This window comes from Mustela erminea, chromosome 15, assembly GCF_009829155.1.
Source record: "Mustela erminea isolate mMusErm1 chromosome 15, mMusErm1.Pri, whole genome shotgun sequence".
Lineage (NCBI taxonomy): Eukaryota > Metazoa > Chordata > Mammalia > Carnivora > Mustelidae > Mustela > Mustela erminea.
The window spans coordinates 82,560,929-82,584,083 of NC_045628.1; the positions used below are offsets into that span (position 1 = coordinate 82,560,929).

Consider the following 23,155-nt stretch of genomic DNA (forward strand, 5'->3'; position numbering starts at 1 on the left):
ATAAGTTATCGAAGTATAACTGCTGAAGTAAGCAGGCATGTGCTGGGTAATTCCTATCTTCCACTACATAGACTTACTTCAGAGATATGGGTCTTTGTTCAATAAATTGCTCCTCTCTTCACCTAATTCCTATACTCCTGCAGGCCCTTTTCCTGACAGTCAACATAGAACTTCCTTCTTGAACAATCAAGATTTTTTTCACTCCTTTCTCCCCTCTCCGCTCTACTGACATTTCCATCTATTATTATCTTTATTTTCTGTATCCATTTGCAGACCATAGTTCCAAGTAATATAAGTTGGCATAATGGAAATAAGTGATTTATGTTTTGTTTATAAACTGAGAAGTGATGTCAATAGTAGAAAGGATGGAGATTTTCAAAACACTCTAGTGATTGTGTTTTTTCATGAGCATGTGATAACTCATTATATATTCAAAAGTCCCACACTCAAGGAGGAGATTATACAATGCATGTAGACCAGGGTTGGGGAGGAATCTTGGGGTCCATTTTGGTAGTGTCTATCATGTGAAATGTTGGAAAATAAAATGCTCTATGTCAATATGGAGAATTTCTGCAGGAAGTCCCCATAAATGAGTTCACATAGCATGTAGTCATTTTTTTCTGTTTTCTTTCACCTAGCATAATTTTTTTTTAATTGAAGTAAAATTTACATGCAATGTTTCAGGCATTTGGCATAATGTTTTTAATATTTATTAATGTTAGGCTGTATATCATTAGTTCCTTCATTTTCTATGAAACATTTTGTGTTTTCAGTGTCAGGGTTCATATATTTTGTTAAATTTATCCTTAAATACTTCATGATTTTATTGTTATTTTAATGGTAATTATATTACCATTTAACTTTTTGTGCTGGTGGTATGTTGACATACAGTTGTTCTTAGAGATGTACCTTATAGCCTCCCTTCTCCTTTCTAAATCCACTTATTTAATTCGAGTAATTTCTTTGTAAATTTCTAAGGATATTCTGTTTAAGCCATCATAGTTTCTAACTATGAAGAGAGTCTTACTTCATCCCTTTCCATCTGTGTCTTTTTTGATCCTCTTTCTTTCCTCATTACACTGAAGATGACCTCTAATGAAATGTTAGTAGAAGAGATAAAAGAGGAGGACACCCTTGAATCATTCCAAATACTAAAAAAGAGAGTGCTCAATGTGTGGCCATTAAATATAATTTAGCTCTAGCTTTTTTTGTAAGTGGCCTTTTTCAAGCTGAGATAGATCTCTTATTCTTAAATTAATGAGACTTTTTATAATCAACTACTAATGTAATTATGAGAATTGACTATGAAACGTTAAAAAAATACAACCATATATATATATATATATATAAAACTATCACGGTCCAGCAGCGATAATAACGACCCTCCGTCTGGTTGGGTTTCAAAAAAAGCCCTTTATTTCATATGGCCATCGCTTATATAGGGGAGCTAAGCCAATCAGCATAGACAGCGATATGCATCCACCAATCTTAAGCTTGTTACCAAGTACCCACAGCATAGCAATAGTTCAACAGCCAATAGGTAGTACTTCCTGTTTATGATCAGTCACTCTAGACACACCTTCTGGCAAATTGCCAGGCGCCATTTTGCAAAGCTCTGCGGTTGACGTATCTCCGGGCCCCTGGAGCATCCGCCCTCGACAGTTCCCCCTTTTTGTTTTATGGTAGAAAGACTTAGCAGGGGTCGTGCCTGTCTTAGGTTGTCGCAAGGCCAAGAATATCCTTACCTGTCATTGGATCATGATGCTTATAGGATCATGTCCTGTCTTAGGTTGGTATATTCCGCCTACGATCTTACCCGTCTTTGACTACCGATCCAGCATACTGAGCCATACCTGGGGCGACTGTCCGGACCCGATGGATAACAGAGCTTGTTTGATGGCAATGGTGTCTCTTTTACGAATACTCATCATGGGGCAAATGCACCATAAGCAACACACCACAGCGAATATCAGCAATCCACCCATGGATATGAACCCAAACCATTGCTTCCCCCATCCTACAACATTTTTCATAAAGGCAACAAATTGAGATACTGAAGCTACTTCTGCCTTACTGGCATTAACGTTAACATTATTAGCATGAAGCTGTATTGTCAGATTCTCGAATCTGGCACTCCAGTTGCCTGTAAGCATCTTGGATTGTTCCCTGGAATAATTAGCTGCTCGAGTGAGGTTATCATATGCAACTGGAGTAATGCAGAGTCCAGTATCTGAGCGAAGGCATCCTACAGTCAGTAGTTGTAGTACAATGTCCATTTGTTCTTGTAGCAAGTCAATCCGCTGATTAGCAAAAAGAATACCCGCAGCGAGATGATCATTAATTTCACTCTGGGTTTGTAGAGCTTCTGCGGTATTCGTAGACAGTTGATTAATCTACTTGGCTGTAAATAAATAGTCAAGAAGCAAAGAAAAGACTAGTCTGCTATCGTCACTAAAACAGTGAGCTTTCTCAAGATCGTCACTAACACCAGTAAGCTTACGTTGCAATCGTCACTATAATCAGTGAACTTTCCTGAAACTTCTCTGGCCAGAATTTTCTTCTAAATAAATTCGTCACTTACCTCAGTGCACTGTTAGAAACGGAGAAAGGGGGCTCCCTATACGGGCCACCATTTATCGCCTTCCAGCAGTGATAATAACGGCCCTCCGTCCGGTTGGGTTTCAAAAAAAGCCCTTTATTTCATATGGCCATCACTTATATAGGGGAGCTAAGCCAATCAGCATAGACAGCGATATGCATCCACCAATCTTAAGCTTGTTACTAAGTACCCACAGCATAGCAATAGTTCAACAGCCAATAGGTAGTACTTCCTGTTTACGATCAGTCACTCTAGACACACCTTCTGGCAAATCACCAGGCGCCATTTTGCAAAGCTCTGCGGTTGACAGATCTCTGGGCCCCTGGAGCATCCGCCCTCGACATATAACCAACATTGTAGTGATGTATCATCCTTTTTAATAATAGCCAGAGATTTAGCTTTCTTGTCCAGAGCTGTTTATAAACACATGTATAAAAGTATTTATCTTTGTTTGTTTTAAAAATATACCTTAAATATGTGCATTTTTCCCAAGCAGTAATAGTTTAAGTAAATTATTATAATTAGTTACAATTGCAAGCAAACTCCACCTTAATATATAGAAAGAAATGATAGTGATGCATTACATGCTGAGTTGGTTACCTTAGACATTTTCTTCAAGAGACAATGTCTAATCTGTTTTACCTGCTTTGCATGGCTTCAGCAGCAAAAGCCTTTAACATTAAGGAATCTATTATTGAACTTGTAGAATGTAAAGAATTTCTACTGAGAAATTACAGTTGTAATTGATACAAAACTATTGTGAATTTCACTGACTTCAGCATTTTTGCAACCAAGATACTAGTTTTCATATTCTATTTAATCTATATTTTTAAAAGGTATTTTTGTTTACTTCTCAAAGATTTGTCACCTTTTAACATTGATCAAAATAATAAGTCCCAGTCATGTATGCTACTAAAGGCATACTTTTTTCTTTCTGCTAGCTGAGGCGAGGACAGATCATGAGAACTGGTAAGTGGTCAGCATTATGCTTAACTGTTAGGATAAGCTAGTAGAGCTGTCCTTCATAATTTGTTCAAACATCTGGCTACCACTGTTAAATAGGTTAGGGAAGAACATATGGTTCTCATTTAAAACATTGCAAACATCATCATGATGGAGACTGTGAAGTTTTAAGAAAGACCAATACTGTTTTGATTATAATCTCAGACAGAAAGGAAAAAAACAAACAAAAAAAAACAAAAAAACAAAACAAAAACAAAAACAACAACCCTGAATGCTCAACTAAGAATTCTAGTATCTTATTTATCAGAAATTTCTATTTTGTATTCTGTATTGTGTTGTTCTTTTGATTTTTATTTTAAAGAACAAACAATTAATACAGAAAGTACTGTTGCCACTTTTTTCCTACTTTTGAAATTAAATTATAACTAAAAATGAAAGAGAAAAAAATATATATATATATAGAAAGCAATTGTAAATTTATGAGCTTTTACTTTTAATAACATCTTCGAATTGAAATTTCAAAGTTACACTTTTCTTCCAGAAGTAATTCTATGGATTAGGAATAAAAGCGTGTGTGTTTTCCAATTAGCAATAACAGATTTCTATCTCTGATTAATCCAGCTGCTTAAAATATGTGTTGTATTTGACCATTTGCCAAAAAAGTCTGAGGCTGCATGAGCCAGCTGGCACAAGGTTAGAGGGTGGGAATCTCAGCTGATTAGGACTATGGCTATGACATTTTCATAAACTCTACTTTCAAAATGCCAAATGATGAAAAACCCAACCTTGGCTGCCATGCAATTTTGCCACACAATGATAGCTTCAGAAATTTTCAGCTCAAAATATCTCTTCTAACTCATATTATCTGCACCTTTAGAACAAGTCGTTTACTTATAAATATTTTTTAAATCCTGCTTAAGAGAAAAAATAGATATTAAAGTTATATTTTTATCAGTTGTAAGAAGCCTCTGATTGTAATTTTGTCACACATCCTATCTAAGAAAAAAAGAAAAATTAAATTTAAAGATATTCATGTCAAAAAGTTAATTCATTGTGTTAACTTTATAACATTACTTTTAAGAAGAGAGACTAAAACTAATCAGAATTGTTAATTTTTTTCACTTTCCCCACCAATTAAGTTTGACATTTACTGTATTAGGATAAGACCACAAGTCTCTAATGATCAAGAGAATCTTGCGTTACTTTTACAGATTGGTTCCCTTGCGCATGCATTTTTGTGTATGCACATGTATATGAGTCCACCAGGTGTCGATGTGCAGCCTGCTACACTAACAAGTCTGTGTCATACACTTCCTTTGATTTTTTTCACACCTGGTGCTTGCTACAACAACATGTCTGACTGGCCATTTGAGTTATCTGAGAAGCTGTCAAAAGGCTGGGAAGATTTGGGAAGATTTCAAAAACCTGGCTGAGCATGCCTTCTCAAGAATAATACTTTATGACACTTTTATCCTCCATCCCAAACCTCAGATGCTTGATTTTTTTTTTTTTCCTTTCCACTGCTGAAATGGGGACAATAAGAAGCCTAGGGGGAGTTAGGATACTTGTAAAAATCACAGAATGTTTCAACTTTCAACCAAATGTGGATATTTATATTTTCAAAGTATAAGGTATGGATGTATGATAATCCTTTAAACAGGTCATTCTTTAAATAGAATATAAAAGAACTATCCTCTAATGACACATGGTTTGTAATAGTTCACTTATATGAATATTTAGCTTTAATTATGTTTGTTTTTATTTCCTTATGTTATTTCAAGAGGTAACACAGTTACATGGCTTAAAAATCAAGAAGTATAATGTATATTAAGGAAAAAGTCCTCCTTTTCATGTTTGTCCATGAGTATCCCAGCCTTTCTACATCCATACCCAAACATTGTTGTAAATTACTTGTGCGTCCTTGTTAGCATTGTCAGATTCAGTGGAAAAAACAGAGGGCTCCTGATTTAGTTTAAATTTCAGATAAACAATGAACACTTTTTTAGTATCAGCATGTCCTAATTATTGTACAGGATATACATATACTAAAGTAAAATCATTATTTATCTCACATTAAAATTTAACCGAGTGGTTGATATTTTATCTGGCGACTATGATCCTTCCTGAAATTTTTATACAAATGGAAGGAATATGGTTGCATCTTCTGTCATTGTCCTCTGTTCCTCTTCTTTCACATAAATGGTAACATACCTTATGTACTGTTCTGCACCTGATTTTTTTTTTTAAGATTTTATTTATTTATTTGAGAGAGAGACAGTGAGAGAGAACATGAGCAAGGAGAAAGTCAGAGGAGAAGCAGACTCCCCGCGGAGCTGGGAGCCCGATGTGGGACTCGATCCCGGGACTCCGGGATCATGACCTGAGCCGAAGGCAGCGGCTTAACCCACTGAGCCACCCAGGCGCCCTGCACCTGATTTTTTTAACCCAATAATATCTTTGAAGATTATTCTACACAATTATCAGAAAAGACTTCTTGTCATGTGTCTCTATGATTCAATAAAAAGAGATTTCTTTTGTTTACTATAATTTATTTAACCAGACTCTTGGTATCCTTGCAGTGAGTTCCCATACTTTTCTTTTTTAAACAATTTTACAATGAATAATCATTTCTTTAAAATTTTTTCTTCAACATTTCTCCAGTTTTATTGATATATAATTGATATATAACATTGTATCAGCAACATGATTATATATATATATACCTATGTAGAGATATCTATATCTATATGCCTATATATATCTCAAAAAGACTACCACAGTAAGTTAGTTAACATCTGTCATTTACATAGTGACAAATTTTATTCTTGTGCTGAAGAGTTTTAAGATTTACTCTATTAGCAACTTTCAAGTGTGCAATAACTGTAGTCACCATGCTGTATATTTCATACCCAAGACTTATTTATTTTATAACTTGAAATTTCTGCCTTTTAACTACCTTATCCCACTTCCTCTACCTTTTATCCCTAGCCTCTGGCAACCACTAATCAGTTCCTCTTTTGTAGGAGTTTGGTGTTTTTTAAGATTTCATATACAAGTGGAGCTCAGCCAGTTAAGTGTCTACCTTTGGCTCAGGTCATAATTTCAGGGTCCTGGGATTGATCCCTGCATTAGACTTTCCACTTATGAGGTGAGTCTGCTTCTCCCTCTCCCTCTGTGATTTCTCTTGCTTTCACTATCTCTCAAATAAATAAATAAAATCTTAAAAAGGAAAGATTTCACATACAAGTGAGATCATACAGTATTTGTTTTTCTCTGACCGACTTACTTCACTTAGCATAATGCCCTCAAGTTCTCTCCATGTTGTCACCAATGGTAGGATTTCCTTTTCTCCTAGCTGAATAATATTTCATTACATATATGTTATATATTATATATTACATATTATTTAATAATATAACATGTATGTTAATATAACATAGAATTCTATATTATTATAACATGTTATACATGTTATACATATATAATATGTAATATATAATATATTTTATTATATTCATATATATATCATATTTTCTTTATCCATTATCTCCATTTAATGTGCACAAGTGTTCCCTTTTCTCAACTCCTTTATCAATACATTTTTTTCTTAAGATTTTATTTATTTATTTGACAGAGAGAGAGACAGCAAGAGAGGTAACACAAGCAGGGGAGTGGGAGAAGGAGAAGCAGTCTTCCCGCTGAGCAGGGAGACTGATGTGGGGGTCGATCCCAGGACCCTGGGATCATGACCTGAGCTGAAGGCAGACGTTTAACAACTGAACCACCCAGGTACTCCACCATTGGACTTTTTGATAATAGCTATCTTTAACAGGTAAAAGGTGATATCTGATCATAGTTTTGATTTGTATTTCCTTGATGATAAGTGACTGAAGGAAAAAATACAGCCAAAAAATGACTAGTCAGGTCTTTTGCCCATTTTTAATCAGGTTTTTGGGGATTTTTGCTATTGAGTTCTATGATTTCTTTATGTATTTTGGATATTAACCCGTTATCAGATACGTGCATTGCAAATATTTTCTCCTATTCTGTAGGCGTCTTTTCTATTATGTTGACTGTTTCTTTTGCTGCATATATTTTTGTTTGTTTCATGTAGTCTGACTCTTGTTTTTACTTTTACTATGTATGCTTTTGGTGACAAAGCCCCCAAAAAACATTGTCAAGACTAATGTCCAAGAAGCGTTTCTCCCTATGCATTCTTCTAAAAGTTATATGGCTTCAGGTCTTAATTAATCCATTTTTAGATTATTTTTTTAGATAGTGCAAGAGTTCAATTTCCTATTTTACATTGTGGATAGTCAGTTTCCTGAGTACCACTTACTGAGGAGACTATTCTTTCCTCATTGTATATTCTTGGTACTGTTTTTAAAAATCAGTTAACTGTGCTTTCATTAGTTCATGTCTGGGCTGTTTTTTCTGTTCCCTTGGTCTAAGAGTCCTGTTTTATGCCAGACTTATCCTGTTTTGATTACTATATCTTTAAATATAGTTTAAAATTAGGAAGTGTGATGCCTCTAACTTTATTCTCCTTGGTAAAGATTTCTTTAGGTAGTCACTTTAGCTATTTGGAGTTTCCAAACAAATTTTACAGTTGTTTTCTCTATTTTTGTAAATATACCATTGGAATTTTGCTAGAAATTGCTTTGAAACACTATGACATTAGGGTACTGTGGACATTAACATTATTAATTCCTTTAGTCTTCAGTGTGTGACACCACAAGGTTTACATAAAACTTCATCTTCTAACAGTCTAGTTTACGGTGAGAACAGCATAAGTTTGAATATAAAAATTTAATGCTTTTGAGGTACCTGGGTGGCTCAGTGGGTTAAAGCCTCTGCCTTCAGCTCGGAGCATGATCCCACGGTCCTGGGATTGAGCCCTGCATCAGGCTCTCTGCTGGGCAGGGATCCTGTTTCCTCCTCTCTCTGCCTGCCTCTCTGCCTACTTATGATCTCTGTCTGTAAAATAAATAAATAATATCTTTAAAAAAGTAAATTTAATGCTTTTATCCCTCCCATTTTATATTTTTGATGTCACAATTTATATTTTTTATATTGTGTATCCATTAACAAATTATTGTAGCTATGATTACTTTTAATTTTTTGTCTAACTTTTATACTAGAATTACTTGTGATTTATACATTGCCATAGCAATATTAGAGTGTTCTGAATTTGACTATATATTTCCTTTTAGTAGTTTTATACTTTCACGTGATTTTATTTTACTAGTTGGCATCCTTCCTTTTCAGCTTGAAGAACACCCTTTAGCATTTCTTGTAAGGCAAGTATAGTAGTAACAGACTCCAGCTTTTGTTTGTATGGGAATGTCTATGTGTTCTTCAGTTCTGAAGGATAGCTTCAGGGTAAAATATTCTTGATTATCAACTTTTTTTTTTTCCTTCAGAGCTTTGAATATATTATCCCACTCCTTCTGGACCTGCAAGGCTTCGGCTGAGAAGTCTGCTTGTAGCCTTATGTGTGTTCCTTCATATGTAATGAGTTTCTTTTCTCTTGGTACTTCAAGATTTTCTCTTTGACTTTGATTTTTGACAGTTTTATTATAATGTGTCTAGGTTAAGTCTTCCTTGAATTCAAACTGACTGGGCATCCTTAAGCTTCATGACCATTGATGTTCATATCTTTTTCTAAATTTGTAATTTTTCAATTTAAATAAGCTTTCTGTCCCATTCTATCTCTCTTTTTCTTCTGGCACTCCCGTAACTTGAATATTTCTCTTTTGATGGTTTCCATTGAGTCCCATAGGCTTTCTTCACTTTTTTATTTTCCCCCTTTACTTTTTCCTTCTCTAACTAAATACCTTTCAAATGGCTTCTTTGAGTGTGCTGATTGTCTTCTGCTTGATTGAATCTGCTATTGTAGCTTTCTAAATTGTTTTTTAGTTTACTCCTTGTATTCTTCAGCTCCAAAATTTCTGTATAGTTCTTTGTCATCACTTCTTTAAACTTCTCAGTTTGTTCTTGTATTTTTCTTGATTTTATTAAATTGTGTTCTCTCATAGCCTGCTGAGCTTCTGTAGAACAATTATTTTTAGTTCTTTGTTACACAGTTCTTGTATCTCCCTTTTTTGTGGTCAGTTACTGGAAGTTTATTGTATTCCTTTGGTCAAGTCATATCTCTCTCATTTTTCATGATCCCTGTAGCCTTACACAGGTGTCTGTGCAGTTGAAGAAGAGTGACTCTTCCAGACTTTCAGGAAAGACTTCAGTAAGAAAATACCTTCACATATAGGTGAGCACATTGAGACTGGTGGTGTGGAGCATCAAGTTTCAGGACATGTGGCACCTATAGGGCCAGGCATCTTGGTGTCTCTGGCTCAGGAATCTGGGGTCTGTGACTTTAACTATTGCAAGGTTCTTAGTACTAAGAGCTGGGGAGGATTCTCAATGGTTACAAGATTGTTGAGGCTGAAGCAATGCCTCCAAGTGCAGTGGTGAAGAACTAGGTCAGGTGACAGTGGTGGCTAAAGCCAGTATTGTATATCCACTTTAATGTGGAGGTCAACTGTAAATACTTGTGTGGAGGTAGAGACTGGTTACAGGCACCCAGGCAGTGGTAAGTGCCAGGAGAGGTTGCTGGGCGCAGGGCCAACTGTTGGTAGACATATAGCTGCTGGGGCCATAGCCTGTACTTCAAGGGTTGGACATGGACACAGTGATGGGGTTATCTGCATTGCACTCAAACAGCTGTATCCCTGATCTGGCAGCCTGAGGGTGTGGTGACTATACTGGATCCTGGGGACTGAGGCTTTTTTTTTTTTTTTTTTTTTTTATAAACATGTTATTTGGGCCTGAGGCTTCTATGATAAGGTGAGAAGAAACTCAGAGACCTAGAATCCATGAGCACCTGTGAGGCCCTCAGTACTATACCAAAGCAGGTCTATAACTGTTGCTCTGGTTATTGGTTTCCTCAATGGTGAAACCTGTTGGAGCCCTCAACTGAATCATCCAATGGAGTCCACGATGAGATTCTCAGTAATGAAAGTTGTGGATACTCTAGCAATTCTTTTTTTTTTTTTTAATAGTATCTGTGTTCAATGCTATCAGTTTACTTCCGAGCAATGTTTTCACTGCATTCACTAGTTTTGTTAAGTTGTGCTTTCATTTCATTCTGTTCAAATGTTTTGAACTAAAAATTTAATTATCCTCGAGATTTCTTTAATTTTAATTTTAACATTTTAAAATTTGTCTTGAGATTTCTTCTCTGACCCATTTAGAAGTATGTGGCTTAGTGTCCAAATATTTGGGGGATTTTCTGGCTATCTACCTGTAAATGATTTCTAATTGAATTCCATAGTATTCTGAGAACAGACATTGTACGATTTCTGATCTTCTAAATTGGTTAAGATATCTTTTATGGTCCAGAATGTGATTTATCTTAGCTTGTCTGCTATGTAAGTTTGAGAAGAATGAGTATTCTCTCTTGCTGGATGAAGTAGTCCACAGATGTCAGTAAACCCAGTTGATTGATGGTGCTGTTGAGTTCAACTATATTCTTACTATTTCTTTGCCTGGTGGATCTGTCCATTCCTGAGGATAGGTCTTGAAGTCCCCAGCTCTAACAATGGACTAATCTATTTCTCCTTGCTGTGCTATAAATTTTTGCCTCTTATATGTTGATGCTTTTTTGTAAGTTAAGTGTATCCACTGAGGATTGCTATGTCTTCTTACAGAATTGACTATTTTGTCATTATGTAGTGTCTTTCTTTATCCCTTACAATTTTTCTTGCTCTGAAGTCTGCTCCTTCTGAAATTAATATAACTATGCCCGCTTTCTTTAGGTAAGTGAAAGTATGGTTTATCTTTCTCCATCTGTTTACTTTAATCTACACGTGTCTTTATACTTAAAGTGTGTTTCTTATAGACAACATAATTAGGTCTTGTTTTTTGGTTCACTCTGGCAATCTGTCTTTTTTTTTTTAAAAAATTTGGATAGTTGACACTTTTCCAAAGAAGACCTACAGATGGCCAACAGACTCATGAAAAGATGTTCAACATCACTAATCATCAGGGAAATGCAAATCAAAACCACAATGAGATATCATCTTACACCTGTCAGAATGGCTAAAATCAAAAAGACAAGAAATAACAAGTGTTGGTGAGAATGTGGAGAAAAAGGAACCTTCAGACACTGTTGGTGGCAATATAAATTGGTATAGCTACCATGGAAACAATTTGGAGTTTCCTCAAAAAATTAAAAATAGAAACACCATATGATCCAATGATTCCACTACTATTTACCTATTATGCAGTCATTAAAAAAGTGAGGTTATGCCACTTATACCAACATGAATGGATCTAGAAGGTATATGCTAAGTGAAATAAGTCAGACTGAAAATGACTGGTAAATTGGTATATTTAGACCAATGATATCTAAACTGACTACTGACATAGTTAGATCAGTATCTACCATATTTGTTACTGCTTTCTATTCACCACTCTTGTTATTTATTCTTATTTTTGTCTTTCTTTTTCTGACATTTGTGGTTTTAATTGAGGACTTTATTATATGTTCTATCTTCTCTCCTTCTTTAGCATATCAATTTTACTTCTCTTTTTACCTTTTTTAGTGGTTGCTCTAGAGTTAGCAAAATATATTTACAACTAATTCAAGTCCACTTTCAAATAACACTATACCACTTTGTGAATAGTGCAAGTATCTTAGAATAACAGAGTATGCCTCATTTTTGTTTCTCATTCTTTGTACCATCACTGCCATTTCACTTATCCATCAGCGTACCCAAGAGTGTATATATACATGAGCCACATAATTATATACATTTTGCTGTTATTATTTTCAGCAAATTGTTATCTGTTAGATCTAGAATAAGAAAAATAAAAGTTTTTATTTTACTTTCACTTCTTCATTTTTCAATACCTTCCTTTCTCTGTGTAAATCCAAGTTTCTGACCTCTATAATTTTCCTTCTCTCTAGAGAAATTCTTGGGGTGCCTGAGTGATGCAGTTGGTTAAAATGTCTGAATCTTGGTTTTGGATGAGGTACTGAGCTCAGGATCTTTGGATCAAGCCCAGTGTCAGGCTCCTCATTGAGTGTGGAGCCAGCCTAGGATTCTCTTTCTCCCTCTGACCCTCCCCCCATGCTCATTCTCTCTCTCTCTCTCTCATAATAAATAAAAATATTTTTAAATATTTTATTTATTTATTTGACAGAGAGAGTGAGAGAGCACACAAGCAGGGGGAGCAGTATAAGAAGAGGGAAGAGCAGATTCCCTGCGCCCAATGCAGGGCTCGGTCCCAGGACTCTAGGGTCACATTCTGAGCCAAAAGCAGACACTTAACCATCTGAGCCAGCCAGGTGCTCCAATAAATAAAATCCTTAAACAAAAAATTCTTACATTTCTTACAAGTCAAATATACTGGTAACATGTTCTTTCATTGTTGATTTGTCTGAGAAAGTGCTTATTTCATTTTTTGAAGGATAACTTTATAGAATTCTAGGTTAGCAGTTGGTTTTTTTTGTTTGTTTGTTTTGTTTTGTTTTGTTTTCAAAAGTCAAAATACTTCACTCTAATTTTTTGTACCTTGCAATGTTTCTAAGAAGCCAGATGTGATTTTTCTTCTTGCTCCTCCAAAGGTAAGATGTATTTTCCTCTGATTACTTTCAAAATTTTTTTTCCTACTTTTGGTTTTCTGAAGTTTGAATATTTATATAGAATTTTTAGAATTTATTCTGTTTCATGTTCTCTGAGCTTCCCAGATTTGTGTTTTGTTGTCTGATATTAATCAAAGTAATTCTCAGTCATTGTTCCTTCAAATATTTCTTCTGATTTGTTCTCTTTTCTTCTGGCACTCCCATTAAACATATGTTGTACCTTTTATAGATATCCCACTGTTAGATATTCTGGGGTTTTTTCTTCAGAAAAAGTTTTCTCCTTGATTTTCAGTTTTGGAAATTTCTACTATCATATACTCAAACTCAGAGATTTTTTTTTCCAGCTTTTCAGCTTTGTCTGGTCTACTAATGAGCTTATCCAAAGCATTCTTCATTTCTGTTAGTGTTTTTGACTTCCACTATTTGTTTTTTTAATTTTTCTGAGAATTTTCATCCTTGGTTTTTATTATTTATCTGTTTTTGTATGCTGTATACTTTTTCCATCAAAACCCTTAGCATATGAATCATAATTTTAAAAATGTCTACCACATATGACTCTGATTTTGATGCTTGTTCAACCCTTCAAATTGTATTTTTTAGTTTTAGAATGGTTTTGAATTTTTGCTAAAAGTCGGACATGAGGTACTAGATAAAAGAAACTGAGTAAATTGGTCTATAGTAATGTAGAGGTAAGGTGTGCAGGAAAGAGGAGCATTCTCTAGCCTTGCAACCAGGTCTCAATCTTTGGTGAACCTGTGCCCCTACAATGTGAACCTCACCATTGTTCCTCAGCTCCCTCCACCTCATGTGGGAAAGGACAGTTAGAGGGACCTGGAGTTGGGTATTTCTTTCTCCCATATAGAAAGCCACAAGGAGCTGGAGTTGGCAATTTCCCTTCCCCAACTCACTTAGCTTCTGATAAAATCTCAGGAGATTAGGCTCTGGCTAACTAGTTTCACCTGAGGGCAGACCTTGATATGAAAAATAAGGGCTCTGGCTTATTTCAAAATGTTTTCTTTCCCCTTCCCTTACCAGAAGCATGAGGGGATTTTTCTCGGATATTTACTATAAAAACCTGGAGCTAAAATCCACAAAAGTGTGAGACTGCCCCTAATGCTAGCTGCCCCCAGAATTTTACCTCAGACTTGTCCACACTCGGCTTCCAGTATTCATCAATTACAGTTCAGGGGTTCCTACTCCCACCCTGGTTCCCTTTGAGGTTTCTATTCCTAGAAACCTTTCTATTCCAAGTTTCAGTTCTCTGCATCTGTCTTTCTTTCTCTCCTATTTGGGGGCCAGGCATTTGTGCTGTGATCTCACTTCTCTGACAAATCTTAGAAGAGTTATCGATGTTTTACTTCCTTCAGCTTTTTACATGGGATAAGTGACAACATCTAAGTTTCTTACATGTTAGACCAAAAACTGGAAGCCTCTATTTTCTTTTTATTGGCATTTATGTAGTGCACCTCTGCCTATACTTTTACTGGCAATCATTCTGTCACATCGATTTAGGTGTGCTTCTTGGGTGAGAATGAAATATTCTAATCAGAAATTTTATGTTTCTTTAACGTGATTACTGATCATTTAGCCCATTTATATTAATGCCATGAGTGATGTGTTTTGGTTTCAGACTTATATTTATAACTTTTATATACTATGTGATCACCTTTCTCTGTTTGTTTTTCTTTATGAAAGTACTGATAATTAAGAAAGACTTTATTTTTGTTCTGGAAGTAACCATTATTATTAGAATTATATATTATAATAATATACTTAGTTCATGCCTTAATTTCTTTTATTTTCTCTGAACTCTAATAATCAATTGTTAAATCATCTCATTTCTTATTTCTCTTTTTTTGTTGTATCACCCAATTTGAGACAATATCATTTCTCTTAGTATCCATGCTTTATTTAACTTATATGAATTTTGAGTATTATATGATCTATGATCTTTGTCTCTCAACTGTTAGAAATGAAGCAATCAGCACATTTTACCTCTTAGGATATTTTCCCCTCCTAATTTTTGTTTGTTGTACATTTTCTGCATTCTCAATATAACATTTACATTATTTTCCTTAACTACCATATTTCTGTTGGCTCTATAGATACATAAAATTTTTGCTCATTTTCAGTCCTGTGGTTGCAGGGCATTTTCCCTAATAATTTTCTAATTTTCCTGAAATGTCTAGCATTTGCAGAGAACTCATCCTCAGTTTCACTAACAAGGGCTCATAGGAACACAATTATCTGAATTCTTTTGTAGTTAACCTAGTTTGCTTGTTGCTTTTATGCTTTAAGAATACTTTAAGTGTAACCTGTGTCACTTTGTTTCCCCTTGGTTTTCCAGAGACATCTCTTTAGTGCCTTTGTACCAATTAGGAAATGGGGCTCCATCCCAGCAGATGCAGTCCTGTGTGCACAGTACTTGGCAAGGAGAACAATGAGAAAGGTCACACACACAATACGGATACTGTTCTTTGTGCTACTTCCAGTTCTGTCTTCACTTCTGAGATTTTTTTCCTATTTCTTTCTTAAAATTGTTCAACCTTGCCATGATTTACTATCATTCTTATAGAACATTAGATTATGTTTAATTTAGAATTTTCTAGAAATTTGTGTTGTTTCTATGTAGCTTAATTCTACTGTAGCATAGGCAATTTTCCATGATTTCCATGGTTTGAAATTTAGTGAGACTTGCCCTATGACCCAGAAAATGGCCAATTTCAGTAAATATCTCAAGTGCACTTGAAAAGTTAAGTGCAGTGTTCCAGATGTGTGAATTAGGTCAACTTTGTTAGGCATGCTCTTAACTACTCTGTCTTTGATTTTTTTTTTTTTTTTGGTCTGTTTCATTAATAACAGTAGGATAACAAAGACTTCCTACAATTATGGACTTGTCCATTTTTACTTTCAGTACTTTCAGTTTTTATTTTATGTATTTTATGATTATTTTCTTAGTTTCAAACAAATTCAAAATTGTATCCACTTAGTAGACCAACCATTTTTTCCTTTTGAAATATCTCTGATACTGTTTCTCACCTTAAAGTCAGCTTTGTCAGCTATTAGCACAGCTATGACAGCTTGTTTTGGTTAGTCTTTACATTACAACATTTACATCCTTTTACTTTTAACCTTTCTGTGTCCTTATATTTAAAGCATATCTCTTATAAAGAGCATACATTTGAGATTTAAAAAAATTTTAAATCCTTGCCTTTTCATTGAAGCATTTACTTGATACTATATCCATGAACTATTTACTATTTATCCTTTAATATTTACTATTTTATTATTGTATTGATTTACTTATTCAAATATTTATTATTCTATTCTTCATTTCATCTTTCTTCTCTATAGTCTTATTAGCATTACTCTATGGATTTCTTTTTTTTAAATTAACATATAATGTGATATTTTCCCCAGGGATACAGGTCTGCAATTCATCAGTCTTACACAGTTCACAGCACTCACCATAGCACATACCCTCCCCAATGCCCATCACCCAGCCACTCCAAACCTCTCATCTCCCTCCCCTCCAGCAACCCTCAGTTTGTTTCCTGAGTCTCTTATAGTTGGTCTTCCTTTCTGGTTTCATTTATTTCATTTTCCCTCCTTTCCCCTATGATCTTCTGTTTTGTTTCTCAAATTCCTCATATCAGTGAGACCATATTAAAATTGTCTTTCTCTGATTAACTTATTTCACTTAGCATAATACCCTCTAGTTCCATCCATGTCATTGCAAATGGCAAGATTCCAGGGTTTTTGATGACTGCATAGTATTCCATTGTGTATATATACCACATCTTCTTTATCCATTCATCTGTCAGTGGACATCTAGGCTCTTTCCATAGTTTAGCTATTGTGGACATTGCTGCTAGAAACACTTGAGTACACATGCCCCTTTGGATCACTACATTTGTATCTTTAGGGTAAATACCCTGTAGTGCAATTGCTGAATGGTAACTTTTTCAACTTTTTGAGGAACCTCCATACTGTTTTCCAGAGTGGTTGCACCAGCTGCATTCCCACCAACAGTTTAGGAAGGTGCTCCTTTCTCCACAACCTCACCAATACCTGTCATTTCCTGAATGTTTAATACTTTATGGATTTCAACATAAATCGTAGATGGAATAAGGCTGCTCTAAATAATAAGTATTTTTTATCACTTCTTTATCAATACAAGTTGAATTTCATTAACTCCCTTCTACTTTTAGCATTACTAATGTCACGTACTTTAAATTTACATGTTTTCAAGCATATCTTATTATTATTTTTATAGAGAAAAATCACCATTTAGATTTACCCAAATATTCACTTTTTAAAATTGTCCTTCATTTCTTTCTGTGCTTCTGTGTTTCTACTATCATCCAATTATTTGCAGAGCTCCCTAATTATGTCTTTCATTGTAGGTTTGCTACCAATAAATAAATCCTCCCAGCATCTGTGTACCTAAAAGGACTTCATTTTCAAATAATTGTTTCTGCTAAATAAAGATTCTGTATTGATAATTATTTTCTTTCAGCATATTAAAATTGTTATTTCACTTTCTTCATGCTTAGATAATTTCTGTTGAGAATTCAGCTCTCAGTTGCTTCTTTTAAGGTAATGTGTCTATTTTTCCCTTGGTTGCTTTGCAAACTTTCCTCTTTGTCTTTTAGCATATTTACTGTGCTTTTAGTATGCAGATGTATGTGCTTTTTTGTTTCTTTTAATTTAACGTTTTGGGGTCCATAGTTTTTCTTTAATCTTTGACTTGCATCTTTGAACAGTTTTGAAAATTCTCAGCTCTTTTGTACCTGGATACTACTTCTATTCCATGGCTCTCCACATCTGGAATGGCCAATATATACATTTTAGATCCTTTATGATATCTTTTATGCATTTTCTATACTGTTTTTCTTTCATTTTTAAAGCTTCTTTCTGGGGTATCTGGGTAGCTCCATCAGTTAAGTGGCTCTTCAGTTCAGGTCATGATCTCAGTGTCCTGGGATTGAGCTCTGCATTGGGCTTCCTGCTCAGTGGGAAGTCTGCTTCTCACTCTGCCCCTCCCCCCAACTCATTCTCTCTCTCTTTCTCAAATAAATAAATATAATCTTGGAAAAAAAAAAAAGCTTCTTTCTGTCTTTTCTCCAGACCTATCCGCCAGCTTACTCACCCTCCATGTCTGATCTGCTGCTGAAAGTGTTTGTTGAGTTGTTGATTTCATTTTTTTATTTTATAGCTCTATAATTTCAATTTGATTTTGTTTAATAGATACCCTTTATCTGACCCCCCCCCAAAATTCCAGCTTATCATTTATTTACTTGAACAAATTAACCCAATAACTTTATCACCTGTGGAGCTGCTGCTAGTTTCTATTTTTTCTCATGTTTTTTGATTACCTAGTTTTATCTCCTAAGAGGTTGATAATAAAATACAGAATGGAGAATATTGTGTGCAAATATAGAGACATGAAAGATATTACCTTCATTTAGGGTTTATGTTCTTTTATTTGAAAGATAGCTGGAATAGGGACAGATTAACTTGATCCATTCTAGGATGGATGTTTCAAACTGGGTTTCTATCTTAGTAATGGGTAATCTATTTCTAATTTTCCCTTTACCTTAGAAAATAGTCTTTTAAGGATTTCATCCAAAAGCTCATAGTGTTGCATGATCCCTCCTCTTTGTCTTGTTCTGAACTTCAGTGTTTGCATTCTCAGCCAAATGCTTCATTACATGATTTGACTTGCATGGAATTGTCACTATAGTACTGCTTGACTTCTTGGCCTCTAGACCCCCCATCTCCCCCAACCCACACACAGCTGAAGAATCAGTAAATTCCTCCTTGAAAAATAATACACTTTGCTCTCCATGATTACCTTCTCCTTGGCCTTTCTCTTCCCAAATCCAGGCTGCCTTGTTACCTCTAGATTTCAACATTTTTTTCCCCATGCCTGTGAAATTTCTTTAGTTCTCTGTCACTGCTTTAATCTTATCCTCTTAATCTCACACCTTTAGAAATTGGCAGGTCCCTAGAGGAGAAAATTGGTAAGCCACGTTAGACTTACCTCTATCTCATTTCCCTGCTCTGAGCTTCTCCATCACTCAAGTTGTAGGTGCCTTGGCTGTTCTCTAGAACCTTCAGAAGATTGTTGCTTCTATTTCAATTTTATCAGCTTTTTATAGTGTTCCAGGATGGTTTGTCTGATAAAAATCTACACCATCATAGCCAAAGGCAAAAATGCTGACCACTTCATGCCAGTTCCATTGCATTTGAATTCCCTTCATATATATCACCTGGAATAGCCTCTCAATTGGTCCACTATACTTTTACAGTCTATTTTCAGCAGAACAACCAGAGTGATAAAATTGAGGTGTTCTGGAGGATTTGATTTAAAAAAAAAAAAAAAAAAGTCTATGAGGCCCTAAATAAAACCCTCATCCCCGAGAGTCCTCCTGTTCCCCATCCACCCTGGTTTCCTGACTATTCCTGAAACCCCACACACCCTTCCACATTAGAGTCTTTGAAAGAGCAAATGTCTCTTCCTTGAATGTCATTCTCCGCACATAGTCCTAATTTCTTCATCTCCTTCAGGTGTTTGCTTCCTCATGCTTCCTAAGCCTGGTACTTTAGACTTCCCTTAACTAATCTCCTTCTCTTCTTTTTCTTCATCTCCTTCAGGTGTTTGCTTCCTCATGCTTCCTAAGCCTGGTACTTTAGACTTCCCTTAACTAATCTCCTTCTCTTCTTTTTCTTCATCTATAATATTGACCACCTTCTAACATAACATGAAAACTGCTGTTCATCTTATTTTTTCTTCCCCTCCATCTAAATCCTATTCTATTCCTGGTTAGGGAGGTAACTCTAGGAGGACTAGATTCTGTGCTTTTAAAAAGATTGATATATACTAGCATTTAGAATAATAGTAGAAGTTCTCAGATATAAGATGAACGGTGAACATGTACAAATACTTTAGTAAAGAAGGGCAATCAAAATAGTCTAATCATTAGGAAATTTATTTCATTCATTATTGAGTATCAACCATGCACCTACCTTGGTACAAAATACTACTACTACTACTAATAATAATAATGGTAATAATAATAATAATAATAAACAAGACAGGCCCTTGAAACTTAAAAACCATTCTCTGAAAGAAATATATATGAGGGTGCTTGGGTGGCTAAGTCACTTAAGAGTCTGCCTTCAGCTTAGGTCATGATCCCAGGGTCCTAGGATTGAGTCCCACATCAGGCTCCCTGATGAGCAGAGAGCCTGCTTCTCTCTCTTTCTTCACTGCTCCCCCTGCTTGTAGTCTCTCTCTCTGTCAAATAAATACATAAAATCTTTTCTTTTTTTTTTTTTTTTAAAGATTTTATGTATTTATTTGACAGAGAAAGATCACAGGTAGGCAGAGAAGCAGGCAGAGAGAGAGGGGGAAGCAAGCTCCCTGCTGAGCAAAGAGCCTGATGTGGGGCTCAATCCCAGGACCCTGAGACCATGACCTGAGCTGAAGGCAGCGGCTTAACCCACTGAGCCACCCAGGTGCCCCAATAAATAAAATCTTTTTAAAAAAGGGAAATGTATATGTATGTGTACACTACTTGTATGTATTTGAAGTTATCACTTTATATAATTTATTTTAAATTTTTATTATTTATTCTTTTATTTTACTGAAGTACAGTTTACAAACAATATTATATTAGTTTCAGGTGTGCAATAGAGTGATTTCACAATTTTATACACTAAGCTATGGTCACCAGGATAATTATTGATAGTTATGATCTGCCACTATACAACATTATTATAACACTATTTACTGCATTTCCCATGCTGTACTTTTTATCTTTATGACTTTTTTATTTTATAACTGGAACTTTTAATCTCCTTCATCTATTTTACCCATCCTTCCAACTCTCTCCCCTCCAGTATTTGTCTGCATTTATGTTTCTGATTCTGTTTTTGTCTGTTCATTTGCTTTGTTTTTTAGATTCCACATATAAGTGAAACCATATGGTATTTCTCTGTCTGACTTATTTCACTTAGCATAATACCCTCTGGGTCCATCCATGTCACAAATGTCAAGATCTCATTCTTTTTCATGGCTGACTGATATTCTATTCTATACTGTGTGTATAGTGTGTGTGTGTGTGTGTGTGTGTGTGTGTGTGTGTGTGTGGCTGTTGACAGATGAATGAATAAAGAAGACATTATACACTTTAAATATCTTACAATCTCATTTGCCACTTACACCTTAATAAAACTGGAGAAGTGGTAAGAATTACTAGCTACTTTCCCAGTGTTCTTAAAATGATTTGTGAATGTTCCCTCATGGTTCTAGGAATTCCTCCTACTTTTCCCACTAACAAAAAGGTGAATATCATGTTTTTAAGGGTCGTAGTCATGAACACTTCCTCTCGGAACTCTAATTAGATTTGTACAATGCCTTCAAGGAAGCTGCAGCACAAATCAATTTTTAGGAAACATTTAAACTAGATAAAAAACAGGTTAAACTAGGAAACACTTTGTGAAGTCCATTTGATTATAAATTGATAGTTTTTAAAAATGTTTTCCATTTTTCAAAAGTTTTTATCAATTTTTACTTCTGCTGGATTGGAGAGTTCCCACCTCACAGCTCAAATACATCTTCTGTTGGGACACATCTAAATCTTGCAATCTCCCAAAGCTAATTTGTTCCTCCTCACACAATCCCAATTTTGTAATTTTGACACCTATAACCTTTACATCTCTCCACCAATAAGGCATAAGACAAGGGGAAATTGAGGTCATGACAATATTTTCTTTTTCCCCAGAAAAGCCTTCTACAAAAAGGACATAGCTGAATGACACAGCAAGAAATCTTAAGCAATTATGTAATACTTGGCTCTGACATACACTCCCTGAACACAGATCATAAAGTCAAAGTTAAATCTGTACATGTCTTTTGGTAAACAGCTTCTGAAATGTTTTCAAAATAACTGATCATTGGATTTGTCTAATTAGAAACATTTCTCATTTTCTCTGTAAGGCAGCTGTGCTAGCATCAAGGAAACTCTAGAGTATGCAGTGGGAGCAATAACAGCAGGAGTCTGAAATCTACAGATATTCAAGGAAGGCAGAACACCTTTGCACAGCTGTGGCATTAGGTATAATGGTATGCTTACTCTTATCAACAGTTGTAATCTTCAAAAGTAAGCAGAGGGACAGCAAGCATGCCAAATACTAATGACCAAATGTTCTAGTTTCTCTCACTGTGATCCAAGGGCAACACCATCTCATCATTATTTTATGACTATGTTAACAATGCAATTTCCTTATTCAGTTATTGAATCAGATTTTCTTTGTGTCCCAGGACTCTTCATTTTAGTAAGTCCACCAGGTAAATCTTACACATATTAAGGTTAAAAGCAACAAAAACTGACAGAAATTAAAACAAAAACAAAAACCCACAATGACCTCTAACATCTGTTGATGGTGAGTGGTGTTGACTCATTCTTCCTCTATTCAACCTTAAGTTGAATTTTTGTAAATAGAGTTGCTTTTGTTTATACTACATCTTTTAGTTTTTTGCTCAGTGTTCTGGGAATATGTTTGTAGGAAAACCCTTGGATGTACTGTAGATATATTTTGGAAGAAAATACTTGGCTATGTTTATCATAGTGAAATTAGAAAGAGCTGAAGACTGAGATGCCAAGGAGTATAAGAGAATTAACATTAACATTTATATTTAGGGCCAAAACAGCCTAGACAACTAGAAACATTTTGATAGTGTTTAATATGAAGTTGAATATAGTAGAAGAGGTTCCAAAATATTTGTACAGTGGGAATCTGACTGCAAGGCTGTGATCAATCCATCATCATAATCACCATCAATATTCATGTTGTGTACTACCTTTTATTAGGCCCACTTGCATAACTATTTCATTAGATTCTTAAAATTGTCTGAGTGGACTCTGGACAAATCT

The 23,155-nt window shown here is 35.1% G+C and overlaps 1 long non-coding RNA gene across 2 annotated transcripts in view; it reads left to right on the forward strand.

Moving 5' to 3' along the window:
* Positions 1–2,781: 2,781 nt before the first annotated feature.
* LOC116574480 overlaps positions 2,782–23,155 on the forward strand; it is a 49,575-nt gene continuing 29,201 nt past the window's right edge. The window contains exons 1-2 of one of the 2 annotated variants that reach the window (XR_004279336.1): positions 2,782–3,435; positions 3,541–3,568. This is a non-coding gene — a long non-coding RNA (uncharacterized LOC116574480). The remainder of the gene's footprint in view (positions 3,436–3,540; positions 3,569–23,155) is intronic. The other variant, XR_004279337.1, reaches the window with a different exon arrangement.